The sequence below is a fragment of the Typopeltis vanoorti genome, chromosome 8 (assembly GCF_054136105.1).
Source record: "Typopeltis vanoorti isolate ZY-2024b chromosome 8, IOZ_Tvanoo_1.0, whole genome shotgun sequence".
Classification (NCBI taxonomy): domain Eukaryota; kingdom Metazoa; phylum Arthropoda; class Arachnida; order Uropygi; family Thelyphonidae; genus Typopeltis; species Typopeltis vanoorti.
In genome coordinates, this window is record NC_143556.1 from 111,269,498 (window position 1) to 111,286,805 (window position 17,308).

Genomic DNA, 17,308 nt, shown 5'->3' on the forward strand with positions numbered 1-17,308 from the left:
TTCGGTGGATTTGAAGTAATCATCATTTGAGCTTCAATTTGGAAATAACAGAATGTTTTATTAAGCAGTTGCAATGTATTTTTGGATGATAGTTACAGTAATGTATAACTTTCATTCCGTTTGTCTTCTCTGTTTCCAGTTTGGAATCGCAGCTCTAGACGTCTTCCTACTATAGATCTCGAGTTCTTTCACAACATAATCATTAGAAGTACAGCAAGTCAAAGCAGAGTACTAATTAAAATTTCGCAAGTCGTATGTTATTTGTAATAGGGATTATAAAAAAGGCTCTTCGCTTGATCGATTAGATTCAAAAGTAGGTCTTCCCAAGAGAAATACGAGTCTATCGATCGCGTCATTGAGGCTCCTTTTGTAATCTTGTTTCAACGTTGTTTACACTTTTTGCTTAAAAATCTCATTTTGCAACAGCCGATCATTATGAAAAATGAAAATATTTGTTTGAAATTCTACTTCATACTACTTTTCCTGACATTTGATTTTTTAACAATTATTCCGGAAGGTTTCTTCAGAGAACAAATCTTTTCACTTGTAAACGCTCGTATCTTTTCTCAAACTACTATATTTAAAAAAATACTCTGTAAAACTAGTTGCATATTACGAAATTATAGACGAATCCTTCTACAGAACTAGAGAAAAATCAGTCAAAACATTAGACTAGCAGTATACAAGATAGTTTTCAAATCAATTTTAGCGTATGGATCTGTTCATAAGATAATTGTTTAGTTTATCAACAGATTGGATTCAAATAGAGAACTTGATTAAAGATTAGAGACCGCAGATATCAGGGTGCTGAGAAAAATTAGGCGTGTAAACAGATGACATCGATGGCAGTAATATTAAAATGAGAATATTAAGAAGGAACTTGACATTATTCGCATTAGGGGAGGAGGGGAAGGTAATGCTGTAACTTGATCGGAATGGAAAAGGAAATGTTTAGCAAAACAAGTGTTTGATGCCAGAAAGTAAGGAAAAGCACAAGATCTGGGTGGATTAATTCAGTTAGAGGTGCCTTAGAAGACCGAAATTTAACCGGAAATAAAGTCCTGACAGATAAGACTAATTTAGGGGAAAATTGTTCATAAAGTTAATAACAATATAAACTTAGTCATATCATTGTATTCTCTATACTTCTTGAGGATACGTGTATTTTCTCAATGAATTTGATGCAGAAAATGAACCCTTTGATCTTTGCTTTTCCAATGAGAATTATAAGATCTGACAGAAGATTATCCGCAATTCTAAGAGTTTACATTATCATAAACGTAACTTTTTTATGAGTATTTTATATACACTCAAAGTTACGCACGATTGAACAAATCTTATCATATCAATACCATACTCAATATCTTCGATTTATTTTTACACGTTTTTCAGAATCTTCATATTTGATGCCTTAATTTTTCATCCTTACATAAATTTGCCAAGTGTTTTATGAGTCCACAGTGAAGGAAGCACATGCTGATGAAACGAATCATGTTTGTCATTTAATTAAATTTATCTCTGTAAACTTGAAACTTGGGTCTCCTTTTGTTCGTCTTAAATTACTTATTAACTCGGGTTGTCAATAATATTGTCTTCAATACCGAAAAAGCAGCAAGAACCTAAACTTTAATTGAAAAAATTGTTTACTTTGTTTTTCTTTGAAACGAGGCAAATTCTCTTTTATTATACACTTTTTTTAATCTCCTTTTGTAAGCCAGGATTTTAATAGACTTGCCCACCTAATAAGTTGCGTTTTAATTACAAAAGTAGTTGTTCAGTCGAAAGCTTGTTTACTTCTCTTCACTCTGAAATTATATGTGAAAGTCTAAAAATTCTAACACCTGCAAATGCCATTTCAAATCATTTGTTTCATATAAATTAGTATAAATAAATTAGCAATGCTTGTTTATGAGGAAAACTAAATATGTCTAGTTTCTCGTTATGAGAATGAACTTTCATGCAGGAAAATTCCTCTTTAAATGTAACTACAAAGGGAAAACTGTGCTTGCTTTAAATAATATCTCCAAGAAGATTAAATTTCTCTGGAATAGTTGAAAATCTTTCATGGTTATTTATTTAATGTGCGAATTAATTAGATAGTATTAATATCCAGTACTCCTAATAATCGAATAGAGGTCTAGGAGTGTTGTGTATTGATGTGTGTGTTCCGACATGTTTTTTAGTTTTGCTAGAAATAAGCAGTGCAACTCAAAGTGTGATTTTACTACCCCCCCCCCCTCCACACACAAACTCATCCGCAACGAGAGTTTTTCGTTGTATGCATTTTTGACCGGTATCCGACAACAGTATTAAAATAGATATAGGCATGAAAATTGATAATTATTTCCAAGGCAATACCTTACTTCTAGAAAGGAGAAAAGAAAAATAAACATTGACCAATAGCGAAACATTTCGATGGCTGCGACGTACGAGAGATTGAATTGTAATTAAATTAATTACATTTTACAATTCAGTTTTATTCTAGCTTCCTTTACAATTCTCAATTGTGAAGGAAACCAGATAAAATTAGAGTAAACAATATGCAATGTTATTTTGGCACTCTTGAAACTTTTATCTCTCATATTTATCTGTAATATGTAATCTTAGTCTGTTATTCTTATGCATTAATATTAATTTGATAATCATAAGTTACTTAGAAGAAGAGGAAGAATATTCCTATACTATAAATCAAGATAGTTTTAACGCAGTTTTGTAACATGTTTAAATTTTTCTGATTCAGTTCACGGTACTAATCGCCGGTGAGAGCGTAAGACTCATTCATTCACCCTTTTCCTATCAATAAGATGGCGAGTTTTAATCCTTCTCAGACAGGGATATTTAGGAAAATGTTTAGGTATTAAATGGTTTTTATCGAATGCTGATGCTGCTTGAGAAGACAGTCCTGGAGAGCTAAATGGCTTGAAAAAGTGTCACGTTTCTAGAATAGGTTTCTCCGATTATCGATCTTAGCTAATCTACAGAAGTAGGATGTCACGATTTCTTGGATGGAAATGATATACGATGATCAGCACTGCTGAGTTTTTTGAAAAAATTAAACAGATATTTTTCTGTTTTCGTTCACGGCATCTGTACACACTTTATAGTAATACGGATTTAGGTTTACCTTATAATACATCTTTTCGGAAACATTTACCAAAAGCTACACAAAATGAAAACCGAAATTTCACTTTTATTTTTTGACTTAGACATCTGGTCATTACCATTTATTTCTGTGGTCCTTGAAATAAAAAAAAATCGAGTGAAATGAATAAATCCGTTTTGCTGTATTCATTCTTAGGACTTTCTTTTTCAGTCTTGCTTTTTGAAAATCATTTCCTTTCATTTCTAATTTGATCCATTTTTCTGATCTCATTCTACAGCCAGAGTTGAGCCTAATATTGAATTCTTCGCGTTTAAAGCTCGTCCTGGTAAATATGGGTGGTAAACATTATCGCCAGAAGTTAGTCTAGTTCGATCTATGTGCTGTACTAGTCAACGAAGAATTCAACGAATTCAATTTCTCATTCTACTTATAATCTGAAAATTAATCAGATTTTACACTGAGTATATAATTCAATCTGAATTTCAATAAAAATCCTTATTAGTCCCTTTATGTTCAGCATTTTCTGATTTTCTTTATTCCATGTTTCCTTGTTACTCGCCCAGTACATTACCTTCTCAGTGTTTTCTGTTACCATTTATCTCCATCTTAACCCCTGGTACTATTTCTTTTAGCACTACATCCCTGCTTTTGTGTGAGTTTTTGATAAATACATTACAACTTGAAGTATGTACAGCTCGTTGTTCTTTAGTGGTTGGAACAGTTACAAACATTCGAAAATTATCTAGGTTTGAAGCCTATTCATTCATTACAACCTCTGATTTTTCTTAAAATTTATTTTATCATGTACTTTGGCAATTCATCAATTAATTTAAAAAAAAAACATCGCGAATTTCGTGAACTATACACAGTAAAGAAATTCTGTGTTAACATTTTTTATGTAATTAACTTTGGTGGTATCAAAACTTAATTTAAACTTGCTTTGTAGCTGCAGTTTTCTTGTAAAATAAGTTAACCATTTAAAATCTAGAACACTGAACAGTATTAAATGACCCTAAAGCAGGTACGCTAACCGACTGGTTAGCGTACTTGCTCTCCGCGTATTTGGAATCCTGGTATGGGTATGAATATTCGTGAGTGTCTTTAGGTGGGAGATGAATATCATTGCGTGATGAGAAACCACCTTCCAGTTTTATTTTTAAATGACTGTGAAGGGACTTGAAAAAAAAAAGTCCCTTCCTAAAGTTGGAAGGGACTTTTTGCTTCCTGAAAAAATAGTTGCTTCCTAAAGGAGGATTTCGGAAAACATAATTTTAGAATCCCATCTCTTTATATTTCTAACTGCATAATGGTACAAAGCGGTTAATTTTTTCCCAAAGAAAATCTGCACAATAGAGGATCATCTGAAATGGTTGCACACGATAAAGGATTGAAAAGAAATGAATTCCAGTTTTAGAACATTTATTAAGAATCTGTTTTATTGAGAAATATAAAGGATTTTTTGATTAAGGGTGGTCTCATACAGACACAGTAGTGTTTTTCATCATTAAAAAAATCAGGTGAAAAACATATAAACATACTTAGTCATCTTAAATAACTGATTTTGCATAACACTGGAACCTCAAGAGACCTTAAGCTGTTTAATAGACCAGCATTCAAAAATGATTTTTTTTTCCCGTCGAGTTGGTGGAACCGATATATAAATGGCTTCCGCTTTGTAGTCAACGGGCTGCGGGTTCGAATCCCGCGAAAAGCATGAATAATTGATTATCTTTAAGTGGGAAATGAACTTGGTCACCCGGTGTGAAACCTCCGACCTACTTGCTTGAAGTGACTTGAAAACTATCGTGCTTGGTTTCTAGAGCATGTTTTACGGACCGTAAAAATAAATAAAAATCCAAAATTATATATAAATAATAGAAAAAAAAATCCCTTTCCCACCTACAGTACGAATGTACCATAGGTTTAGAAAAACCTTTCAGAATGCCTCTCAAGATAGAACATTTTACATATCATGTAAAATTGAGGATACTTTCTCATTATCTGTTTAGAGTAAATATACTGCTATAAATACACTGCTAATACATCTACAATGTAGATATATTGGCAGTGTACATTATAGCAGTATGCTTACTGACATTATTGACAGTCTGCCGCTTGTTCCTTGTTTGCAAAATTCAACGTGATAGTTTAATAATGTCCAAATGATGTCATGCCGAAATGGTTTGAACGGTTAGCGTACCCGCTCTCCAGGGTTCGAATCCGCTGTGGCATGGTTGTTTGTAATTGTTTTTAAGTGAGATGTATTTCATCATCCGATGTGAAACCACCGCCCCAATTATTGATGATCTGAAGTGGCTTGAAAACGTTCCGTGTTTGGTCTCTGGAGCAGGGTTTCAGAACTACGTAAAAATGAATTAAAAATACAAAAAATATAATAAAAATAAAAAATCGATAAAAATAGGGAAATAATCCTTAGCCCACTCACGGTACAAAATGTACTGTAAATAGCGTTTCGTGGGTGGGTGCAACAAAAAAAAAAGTCTCTTTGAAGTCTCAAAAGAACTGTTTCGGAAATCATATTGAGGAGTATCAGGCGAATGTTATTGCCTTTGTAAAAAGACAGAAAAATGCAGTTTTTTTTATATTTTATCACATTTACTTTTCATTACAAAGTAACTGTTTGGATATCAAAATAATAAACGGCGATTTTTCATAGCATAGCGAGAAAGAATTATTCAGTTTGCTTTCGGATTTGCTTTATTCTTAAATTAGAATTCGACTTCAGCCTACAGACAAGCTTTGCATTCTCAAGGAATCCCTTTAATATAATTTTCATCCTTTCAGGGTTTACGCATTAGTTGAGGAAGTCATATTATTGGATTTAAGAAACAAAGGTTTCTTAGCGTTGATATCTTTATAGGAAGGCCATTGATCGATTTGGACTAAGAAACTAAATTTGGTTAAAATGTTTTCAACGTCTTTCGGTATCCACCTGTTGCGAATATTTTTTTTTATAATACAACGTGTTTTATTCTTCTTTTTTCATTTTATTCTTATAAGTTTATTAGTTTTAAGAATACATTCTGTTACTTTGTGTAATATTCTTTCTTGGATAATATTAATGCAGGTAGCGCTTTTGTATTACTCAGATACGATTTTCGTTTCTCTAATATTTTTGTTTGCAGCTTGACGCACGGATTTCCAAATGATTGTTAAGCTAACAAATTCAGAATGGAAAACTTGGTGCCAGTATAGCAGCGTTTTGACTTACAGATGATATTATTTCAGATTTTTATTTCTTCGTTCTTTTTTATTCTGCTGACAATAAGATTTTTTAGCTTACAGACAAGTAAATGTATGCGATTGTATTCCAACTTCCAAAGAAGATTACGGTTTTAAAGCCACATTAAGCTGTTGAGTATTATGACGAATTAAATGTGTTATCCTTTAATGTATAGCAGCATCGGTTCTTCTTTAAAAGCGATGAAGGAAAACTAATCCAATTTGTTATTATTTGGGATTACACGATACATTCACATTCGATATAAATATTCATTTATTTATATCAATAGTCTCTTAGACTGTGGTCTGTATCCGCTGGAATAAAATATGCGTAAAAATGTTAAATATTTCGAGCATTAGCTACATAATTCAAAAATGCGAAGAAACGTTAAAGATAATACCCTGTAAAACATAACATTCTTCATCATACTCCATCTGATCCGTTTACAGTGGATGTAACCTGAAAAAATATGCAGAATATTTTTTCCCGTTCATTCTGTTTGTCTAACAATTTTTCAATGATCTGATATATTTACATTAAAATAGTCTGATGTACATTTAAACATCAAGAAGCACAGTTGTTAATTCAAGTAGATGCGCAAAAAAACATTAAGTGGTGCGTTTCAAAATTAAGATGTTGAATGAATTGAAAGGCATCTCTGCTCGACTGGCTAAACAGGCAAGTTGCAACACCGAAGGTGTACTCTATTAATCTATAATTTCGAATCATTGACCAATGATCAGATAAACTGCACTCCGTAATAATTCAAATAAGATTGAACGCTTCATAATTGAATATACATCCTAATAGGAAGTGTTTTGGTGTGCTGTTAGTTAGCAGGAAGTATGTAACTCATCTGAAAAATAACATGAGGCTAATAAGGCTGAAACGAATATTTCTTATTTATCAGCAGTTGAACAAATATTCTTAAGTAGTCACGACGTAATGAGTTATCCTTAATGAGTAGCAAACATCTGTAACGCAGTGAGAAGAGTGAACGGAAAGAAAAATATTTCGAATGAGAAATGTCGGTAAAATAGAAAATTAGAGCATGCTCTAATTCAGCTAATGAATAATAAGATTTGTCGTTGGAAATTAAAAATCGATTATTACGATCCTCAGTAACTCGTTCAATAATGATGCCATTTGGTCGGACAGATCTTAGTTCAAATTATTCCTGGAACGAGAATGACCATTATGAGCTTATTTCAACTGAAAGTGAGTTAGCCGGCCTCAAAAGGAAGGCGGAAGGATTTCTTTTCTCGCAAAACAGGCAATCTATCCAGAAGATTATATTCAATTAACAGACTTAATACACTGAATTTGGTTACTTGCCCTAAACAATCCAACACAAATCCTCCTTCATTCTAAATCCAACTGAATGCCTACTAACAGTCCGGAGACAAACTGGAGTCGGAAGCATCACTTGTTTATCCCTATTGTACATTTTATGAAAGTTTCCTCTCACTATTATTCTACGATCCTTAAACAACTGTTAAAATATTAATGCATTGCAAATTATTGTAAATACAAAACTACTCGGTGCTATATAACTCAACGAAGTGAATTTTTGATTTTGGAAAAAAAATGCAATTTTATCTGCGTACCTACCTTCACCACATTTAGAAGTAGTTACATAATAATAATAATAATAATACACACTACTTACGGGTCTTTAATGGTCACGACCTTTCTAAATTGCATTTTCGAACCATAATTGTAGGATAAAGTGATTAATCTTATGTCTAAATATATTTTTTCTGCGTAAATCACCTGAATTGTGGGATGAAAAACCCGTATTCCGTAAGTTACATGTATTTTACAGGTAGAAATGAATTCTGCCTGGAATTCCTAGAATTAATGCCCTCTTGGAAGCTGTATAAAGGTGTGCGTAAGAGTGCGGCAGACTTTTTGTATGGAGAGTGGTTGGTGAGTGGAATTTGTTGCCAAATGAGATGGTGAGTGCGCAAACATTGAACCAATTTAAGATGAGGTATGATAAACATTATCTCTGATAGAATGCATCTTACTATTGCTTCCGTCGATGAGTCTTGACTCTAGGAGGTGTTTGTGTAATAATAATGGTAATTATTATTATCAAAGTTGAACTTAAATCTCTTGATGGAACCTCAGTCATAACATTTATTTCACGATATATCAATATATACAAAAATTACTTTAAAAGTTATCTTCAGTTATCCAGTGGTTCTGAAGAATAACTGGATGTCCGACAGTTAGTCCTTATCTCGCCGAAGAAGGAAGTTAGAATAGTAATTTCTTGTTCTTCTGACCAGCGGTGACTTCATCCAAGTGCAATGTATTAATTTCATGTTCAATCTCAGATCTAAATCGCTATTTGTAAGAAGCTTATTTCTGCTTCTCATTATTATGCTTTTCCTCATCTTTACTTAACTTCTGGGGATAGACGGTATATTTGTTCATTCTGTCTACCCCCCCCCCATGAAAAGCCATTAATAGTTAAAAAGCTATTCCGATGATTTCTGTTTAAGTTTTATTAATTGAGATTTTACTTACCTCAGTACTCTGAATATCGCAATCGCGCTATGAATTTGATTGATAGAACAAGAGCATTGCTGATTTCACCATGGATACAACAAGAATCTCTGACTGCAAGAACTACGGAACGCTTCACTATGACGGGTAGGTGATACTGGTATTACGACGCAGAATAATATAAATGGATGGGAACTGTGTTAAGTTGATTAAAGAAAATTTAGTTTGTCACTAGTAAAGCAGACAAGAAAAGAGCTAAAAATTCATATAAATATTAAAGGAACATTTCGGAAATTTTTTGAATACTTTTTAATTTCGCCATTAATCAGCAAATTCATTTCCTTAAGCTGGCTACCATATCGTGCTATTCTTTTAGCGAATTGGTTATAATAACAAAGATCTGTGGAAATACTTTTGCTGTTAGATATAACATAATTAAAAGAACGTGAGCCCCTCTAAGGATAAATTACACTGTCAAACGCAATTATAATTTCACTTTAATTTTAGAACTTGACAACTAGTGTATCAAGTATACGTCATCGATTTTTAAATTATTCGATAGAATGATCCAACAAAATGAAAATATTCTCAGTTGGCACTTTTAAAAAACAAACAATATTTACGAATTTTCATAGTTTTATTTTTCTTAATTCGATTAAACAAAAGTAAAAATGTAAGAAAACTAATAATGGAGGAAAATGAATTGATAAATAAAATTCTTAGAAAGTATGTGGAATAAAAGATTATTTCGACTTTTATATTGTTACTTATTAAATGATAATTATTTAAAAATGTTTCATGTACAGACCACCCACAAATTCTGTCTTCTAAATGTATTCAATTAATTTTCTCTCTCACTTTCTGAGACATCATAGAATACCTGAAAATGCGATTCATTAATTTCTAGATTTTCTTTTTTTTTTTGACTTGCCATATAATGCTGCACTTTTACACATTTTACTCAGTTCATATTATTTGGTGGATTTTAATCCAGCTTATTAAACTCTTCACAGCAACATTAAATGATTTATTCGGAGATATACCTGAGCATGAACCAAACATTAATTTCTCCTTAATGTACTGGATTCAGTATCCTCTCTCACGACCAAGAGACTTCGCTCTGTGGAAATCAAATTAATGCAATGTTAGGAGAGTCTATCCGATGTACATTCGCTGTATCAATTGCATGCATTTTTTGGGTGAAAATGTCTGAATTTCTGGGAGGAAAAAATTCTTTCTATCTTTGTAACAGACAGGTTAAGTCACCTTCAGATGAAGAGAGTTATAAGATGGTTTAAAAGGATGTGGGTTATACTGTTTAGGATGCGATGAATCATTCTAAAAGCTTCCAACAGAAGATAAATCTATGCATCTCATCGGAGATGGCTGGATGTTTTTCTTATAAACCCACAAATCAGTCCCATAAGATGCGCTTGACATGCAATTTTCTAGCCATCTACCATGTATATTAAAGCGATAGTAAAGACTTTATTTAACTTTTCACAATTATCTTTGAACTTATGTGGCTCAATTTTTAAAGAAAATGTCATATTTTTAAAATACTATAATTATTTTAAAAACTGTGGATAAAATTTTATTTTGCTCATACATGTGTTCATATACTGTCTTTCTCGACGCATTTATAGTATTATTTATTTATTTTTTTTTTTACTTCGGTAAAGAAGCTTATTCTTCTCTTGTTTGATAAAACTACAAATAAAAAATAACGGAGTGCATTCTTTTAATGAAATGGTTGGATTGTTGTTACATATAAACTACCCTTGTACAATAATCATCTACTCAAAAAAATCTTGGTGAAAAATGAGTAGACATTTAAAAGTAAAACCAACATTTAAGTATTTGCAATTTGTTGTCTGAAACTATACTCAATGATAGTATTAATAAAAATAAAAAGCGCTTCACCAAGAATACATAACTGATTACATCAAATGGCTATTCGCGTGTATGCTCAAGGATGGGAAAAAATGAACTCCTTTTCTTATGTAATGAAATTAAACTCAAGAAGCTTAAAATATATTCAATAATATCTTCGCTTCGCAACAGCTGGCAGCAGATCGCAGTGTCAGCTGATATAAGAGAAGGCATTGTAATTTTGTTAACAGAAGGATGAACAACCCGCATGTGCACTGTGTTGACTTATCAGCATTTTTACGTTTGCTTCTTATTTCTCAAAGAAATGCTCACGAAGTACGGCAGATGTCTGCAGTGAAAGAATATTTTGTTCTATCATCGGTCAGTGATCCGTGGCCTAAACCACATAGTTCTTTGGGGAGATGGATTTGATTTTTAAGTAGGCGGGGAAAAAGTGCACTCGTAAGGTATTTAAGTAATAAAACCTTCCATTCGCCGAAAGCATTAAGACCCTGCGTTTTTATAAATGCCACTCGTTAAAAAATGCGCCTTCAGAAGAAACAAGAAGGGGAAAAATCTATAAAAATGCTCTCCTATGATAATCTAGAAAACGATTATCATAGGAGAGCATATAGCCGATTGAAAACATTAACTGTAGAATGGACGAGCGATAAAAATGGAAAAAAATTGTACGCTCGTATAATTAGTAGTGTACTATTGGCATGCTGGTATACAATTATATTAGCATAATGAATTAGCGGAGTTCAAGTAGGGCTACATTTTAATGTGTACAGAATGAAAACATAATTATTAATTTGCATTTAATTATCCAATGTATTAATGTTTTCAATGACAGGAATCAGTGGATCAGTGTAAAGTGAATCATGGGTAAAACGAGATGAAATGTCAAATTCGAAATTTAGCTCAAATTAACTTTAGACTATGGGCAGAGAGAATGACAGATAAAAGAAATAACCTGAAATGTATAAGCCGGATATGACAAAAATGGAAGTTAGCTAAAGTAGACTTAGCTTTTAGGTAAAGTATATGAGTATGAAGAAGACGGCAATATCCTTCGTTTATTCGATGAAATCGAATCGATAAGTGATAGAAGCTGATATCGAAAGTAACAATTTTTCTTTTTTAAAGTTTTAATGAAGAGTATATTGGCATCTGCAGATTTATAAACATTTATCAAGGTGAAGAGCAGGTTATATTTCATAGACCATTAAAATGCTTATTTAACGAAAAAGGAAATAAACCTACTGTCATATATCGTACACTAAACAAAAATCTTCTAGTACCGAGAAATAAACTATTTCAGAATATTGCAAATTACAAAGCAAATTTTATAGACATATATAGATTTATATGAAAAGCAAATCAACATCAGAAAAACGACCAATTTGAGAATCGTTAAATTTTACAAAAAAAGATTGCTCTGATTTAGCTAAAAAATGTTTATAACAAAAAATTATGCTTCACTGAATGTGTCGAAGCAGCTATTCCGTGTCAGTTATTTTAGATAGGAATAAAGAAATTTTCTTTCTAGTTATATGCAGAGGTATGCCATCGTAAGAAAAGTTCGTAAATGGTTAAACTCTACTATGAAACAGATGGAATATTAAAGCAAAACAGAAGTTAAAAATAAAATTCTAGAAATGCGTATTGGTTTTAGCCGATACAGAACAGGAAATTCTAACGGCTATTGTTCTGTTACCATATAAAGAAATCCACCTTGCTGCAGAGACATGAAATGACTTGAAAACACGCGCGTCATTCTGAGCAAGATCCTTGGTTTTTGTTTAATTCTTAGTCTACCCAGTTCCTAGTTGAAGTTTTAAATCGTTGCGGTGCTTGAGTTACCAAACGGATTTATTTTTCGAAATTTTGTTGTAGACAAAAATGCAGCACTTTAAAAAGCAAGCTAAATATTTTTTCCCCTTTTCTAAAGCAAGTTTCCAGAATGAAGGATATATAATCGAAACACGCTTCATATAGAAAATGGATGCCTGGATGAAACTTATTTGTCTTACGGCCATGTAGAATCCACCGTTCATGTAGCACAGATTGCCATTGGATATCAGAAGGATAAAGAAATAGCAGACAACGCTGAATTTGGTAACTGTCGAAATTATAATTCAAAGCAAAACATTTCAGAAAATATGTATTAGAAACATTAAATATGGTTCTACATTGCACTTTACCTTCATGAGGTGTATCGCAGATAAATTTGTGTTTAAAATTAACAGCATCTTCGCAATATAGAAGGACTGCGCACTCAACAGAAGGGTATTTGAATCCCGTCTTTTCCTTAGGGAATATACTGTACATAAAGGCTTTTCCACTGAAGATGAGTTTGCTTGCGGGGGAACGGCGGGAGTTTGTTTCACAGAAATAAACCAACTGAACGAAGAACACGAAGGCAACAAATACAGGAAGCCTTCTTCATAGAAATAAAATTGTCTTGGATGTGACATTAAATGACCGCAGTTCTAAAATCAACCTTTGGGTGCTTTGTACAACAGTGCAAGATAAAAGCAACGAAAGCCTCTTTAGACACTGTAATAACCTCATATCTTGTTGACAGTATTACTACTACACGTTGATGGTCCATGAACTTATTAGTATCAGCATTGCTTTACTGGATGGAAATACACCATTTCTCGCTATGTGAGCTAGGTATATATAATTTCTGCATGAGGAAAATGGCTTTATTGGTTTTAATATTGTAGTATATTAGATACATTAAAATCTGGAGCTTTTACGTTTTGGATTTTCTTCAGTACAAAATTAATTCTACATCAAGGAGATGCCATAAAATGAAATAGCATTCTGCTGTATGTACAGAATGCTATTTCCTTTCGTAGCATTCACGTAATGTATATTGGATTTTTTTGCTTCTTGATGAGCATCTTACAACAAAAATAGATTCGTGGTTAATATACAGAAGGGTTGTCCTCCCGTACAAATTCACCAAAATACTCTCCTTCTCCTCTTCTTGTAGTTCTTTTGTGAGCATGCATTCGTGTTAGTTTGTTTTGCTGTTCATAATATTGGAATTCTTCCAAGACAGGCCATATAATTAGAATTATTTTAAAAACTGAGATTTCTTGATTCGTAGGCTTTCGTGATTGTTCCGAATAATTAATGCTTTTGGACATACCGTACATATTTAGTATTTTTATACATCATAAATGTTCACATTTTATTAATACTATATTCATATAATGGCATTTTATAAACCGATAATACGGTTTATAAAACGGTTTACTCACATCAATAGTACGTGAGTGAGATTACGTTCTATTAGATTCGTGAACGAATGTGATATCGTCAATTGCTGAAACGCGCCTCATGTGCTGGTGTATCTGTCCATTACAAATCTTCAAAATGTAACCGGCACTTCTCATAAATATTTCCACTTGTTATTTACATTCCATCCAATTACGGGATGATTTGTATAAATTGACTGTTAGGTCTAAATCCATGAATGCTAATACGCGATACTTTGATTCTTTGCTCGATGCCATAACGAGAAGTGCAGTTATCCATAAGTGAACTTATGGATAACTGCATTTCTCCTTATGGATAATCTTCGGAGAACTGACTTTGATCAACTCGATTTGGATTGATTGATATAAGTAAATGCCATATTTGAAAATTTCCATATTACTTTACTGTGTGTGTGTGTGTGTGTGTAATATTCACAAATTGTAAACAAAAATTGTAATTGAAAAGAAGAGTTTGAACGAACACAGATAAACTTTGGCGCAACAGGCGGGGAACTCGAATTACATATGTTTCGTCAAAAGAACAGCATTAGTGACAACATACAACTCAACCTGCTACTGATAGTTCCTTTTTTGTTTCCTTAAATCTTTAGGGCTCAGTTAATATGATTGTGGATTTGAGATTAGTTCCGTTCGGGTGCTCCGATTTTCTGTAGTATAGTACAGTAATGGCATTCGCATGTTTCTCTTAAATATATATATATTTGTTTTTGCGAGTATTCATAATTTTATTATTAAGGAAGCACTTATTTATTTTTCACAGAACAGTTAAACACGATAATATGAAAACAAACGATAATTAGAAAAATTAAATTTTCCATATTGAACCACGACATTCTATAATGGACAGATAAAGACAACAAAATGATAATTTTTTATGATGACAATTAATACGTTTGCTGACAAATTTCCCAGAGAAATAATAACCTTGTTGAAATATTTAATTGACTTCTTTTTCCGTTCACTGAAACTTCACTGATCTTAAGCGAAACTTTGAAGATTCCTTCCCGACTGTGAATTTTCATTATGCCTAAAACTGCATACGTATAACAGAAAAGTGTTGTCCTGGAACTGCATCACTATCTTATACATGATGCGAACTACAAGCTATTTCAGATAAGCAGACTCATAGCTTAATTAAAAACTGTGGGATGCATCTTAAATTAAACAGCTGTAATGCATCGTCATATAGGAACAGTGACAGCATCAATTGTTTCCTGATTGTGGCTTGTAGGTAGAGCTGATTGAATAGCGGTTTCATTCATTGGTACCATGAAATGCCTCTGATAAGCACTATTCTGGTTCAAATACAGATAAGGCACCTTGACAAACACAGAAAGCAGTTAGCTACACTTGGATGACAAGTTCTGTCAAATATATTAAATTATCACTAGGAAAACTATACAGGAGTTCCGTGGACTTCTCCCTTGCTTACTCCATTGACAAAAGAATGCTTTATTTTCTTTGTTTCGCGTGCAGACGCTCTTAAATGTGAAGTTGTAATGGTCTTATGATTATGATCTTGAATCGTTTTTCGTCCACAACAAGAGCAGAGAACATATCTGAAGTAACTGCGGTATCTGTTAAAATAAAGAAAAGCGACATTAGCTTTAGGTTACTAAAATATATAAGCAATTACTTCGGTATCAACACTTAAAAACAGTGGTTTTACTGCATTTCTCTCATTCTGTAAATTTTCTACAGAATGAAAGAAATACATCCTATTTTTCATAAACAGAATGCATTCACCTTTTATAATTTGTCTTTATACAAATTAAGCCGTACTACATAAAATATACAGGCGATAAATGACATTTTCTTAATCTCTGCCACTTTTTTGTTTTGTTAAGTTACACTTTTGAAGAAAGTGTTATTAACTGAATGATTTTAACCATTTAAAACTTCACTTTTTTTTCTCAAATTATCAATCTTTTTATATATTTATACAGAGAAATCGATATTTAGAAATAGTTGCTCATTATCGATTTTAATCAATTGACATGTTTATTTAAATCAGCTAATATATACTATATACTGCAGCTCTGAATATGTGCAAAACTGGAATATATTTAGATATGTTTATAGTATATATTTACAATATAATATGCGATTATCTAAAAAAATATATATTCTAAGACAAAATTGTTTTTGCCTCACTATGACACAGAAATGTTGACAGGGTACGAAAAAGAACGAAAACGTGTTTTGTATCAATTCCCTTTTCTAGGCAGAATGATAGATATAGAAATAATCGTCCATCCCATGCAGATATAGTCTTCTGAACAAGAATTATATTCTAAGATAACTGCAGACTTCTCTTTCCTTGTATATATTTTAGAACGATCAAAAAGAAACTTATCTCAACCGTAAAGATCATCAAATATTATTTCAGTAGAGAAGATAGTTAATTCGGATAGCTATTTTCATGCATTAATTAAACAAAACCTTAAATAAAATATCTTTCATAGAAATGCTCTTTATTAATGTGAGTTAAACTTGGAAACTGTTATCTCCTATCCCGAAACAATAATTGTATCAGGATGAGAAATGCAAGTTACTACAAATTCGATATGTATATTTACGTTATCTTCGCCGAAATTTCTGACGTCTGTAAAGAGTTCTGTTAAAAGTATTTTGACCATTAAAATTCAAACATGTTTAATGTTAGCCTTCTTATTAGCATCGTTCTCTACCTATTATAAAAGTCCCTACTTACCTACAAAATAAACTAATGATACTAATTCATGAGCTCGCTACGCTGAAAATGTCTATGGAATATTATATCTGCATTGTAATGATACAACACAAACGACAAGAATAAGAAACACAGTTCTTATTCCACGTTAAGGCAAAGCATTTCTCTAAGAGCATTTTGCTTTTGGCAAAGTGCTCTTAGGGATTGCCAGCAGTCCAGAGAAACATGACGTAAAGCTGCCATTAAATCAGCTTAGAAACCTACCAGCATCCTCACTGTTACCACACCCATGGATAAAAAGGCCTAGATGTTTTATCAGATCAAATGCCAATGTATATTCCATGAATTTCCCAAATTGGCCGTCTGTTTTTAGGTAAGTAAGAATGAAAAGAAAGACCATCTGTTAGATGTGGAACACAATAAAAAAAAAAGACAAACCAGAATATCGTATCACATGTGATCCAGCGCAGTAATGCCTTTTATAAATCACAAACAAACTTAACCTCAAAAGTTTTTATTACAGTATTTTTCACAGAACTACGAATCGTAACATGGAGTTTTCTGTAAGTAGCATTTCACATCTCATT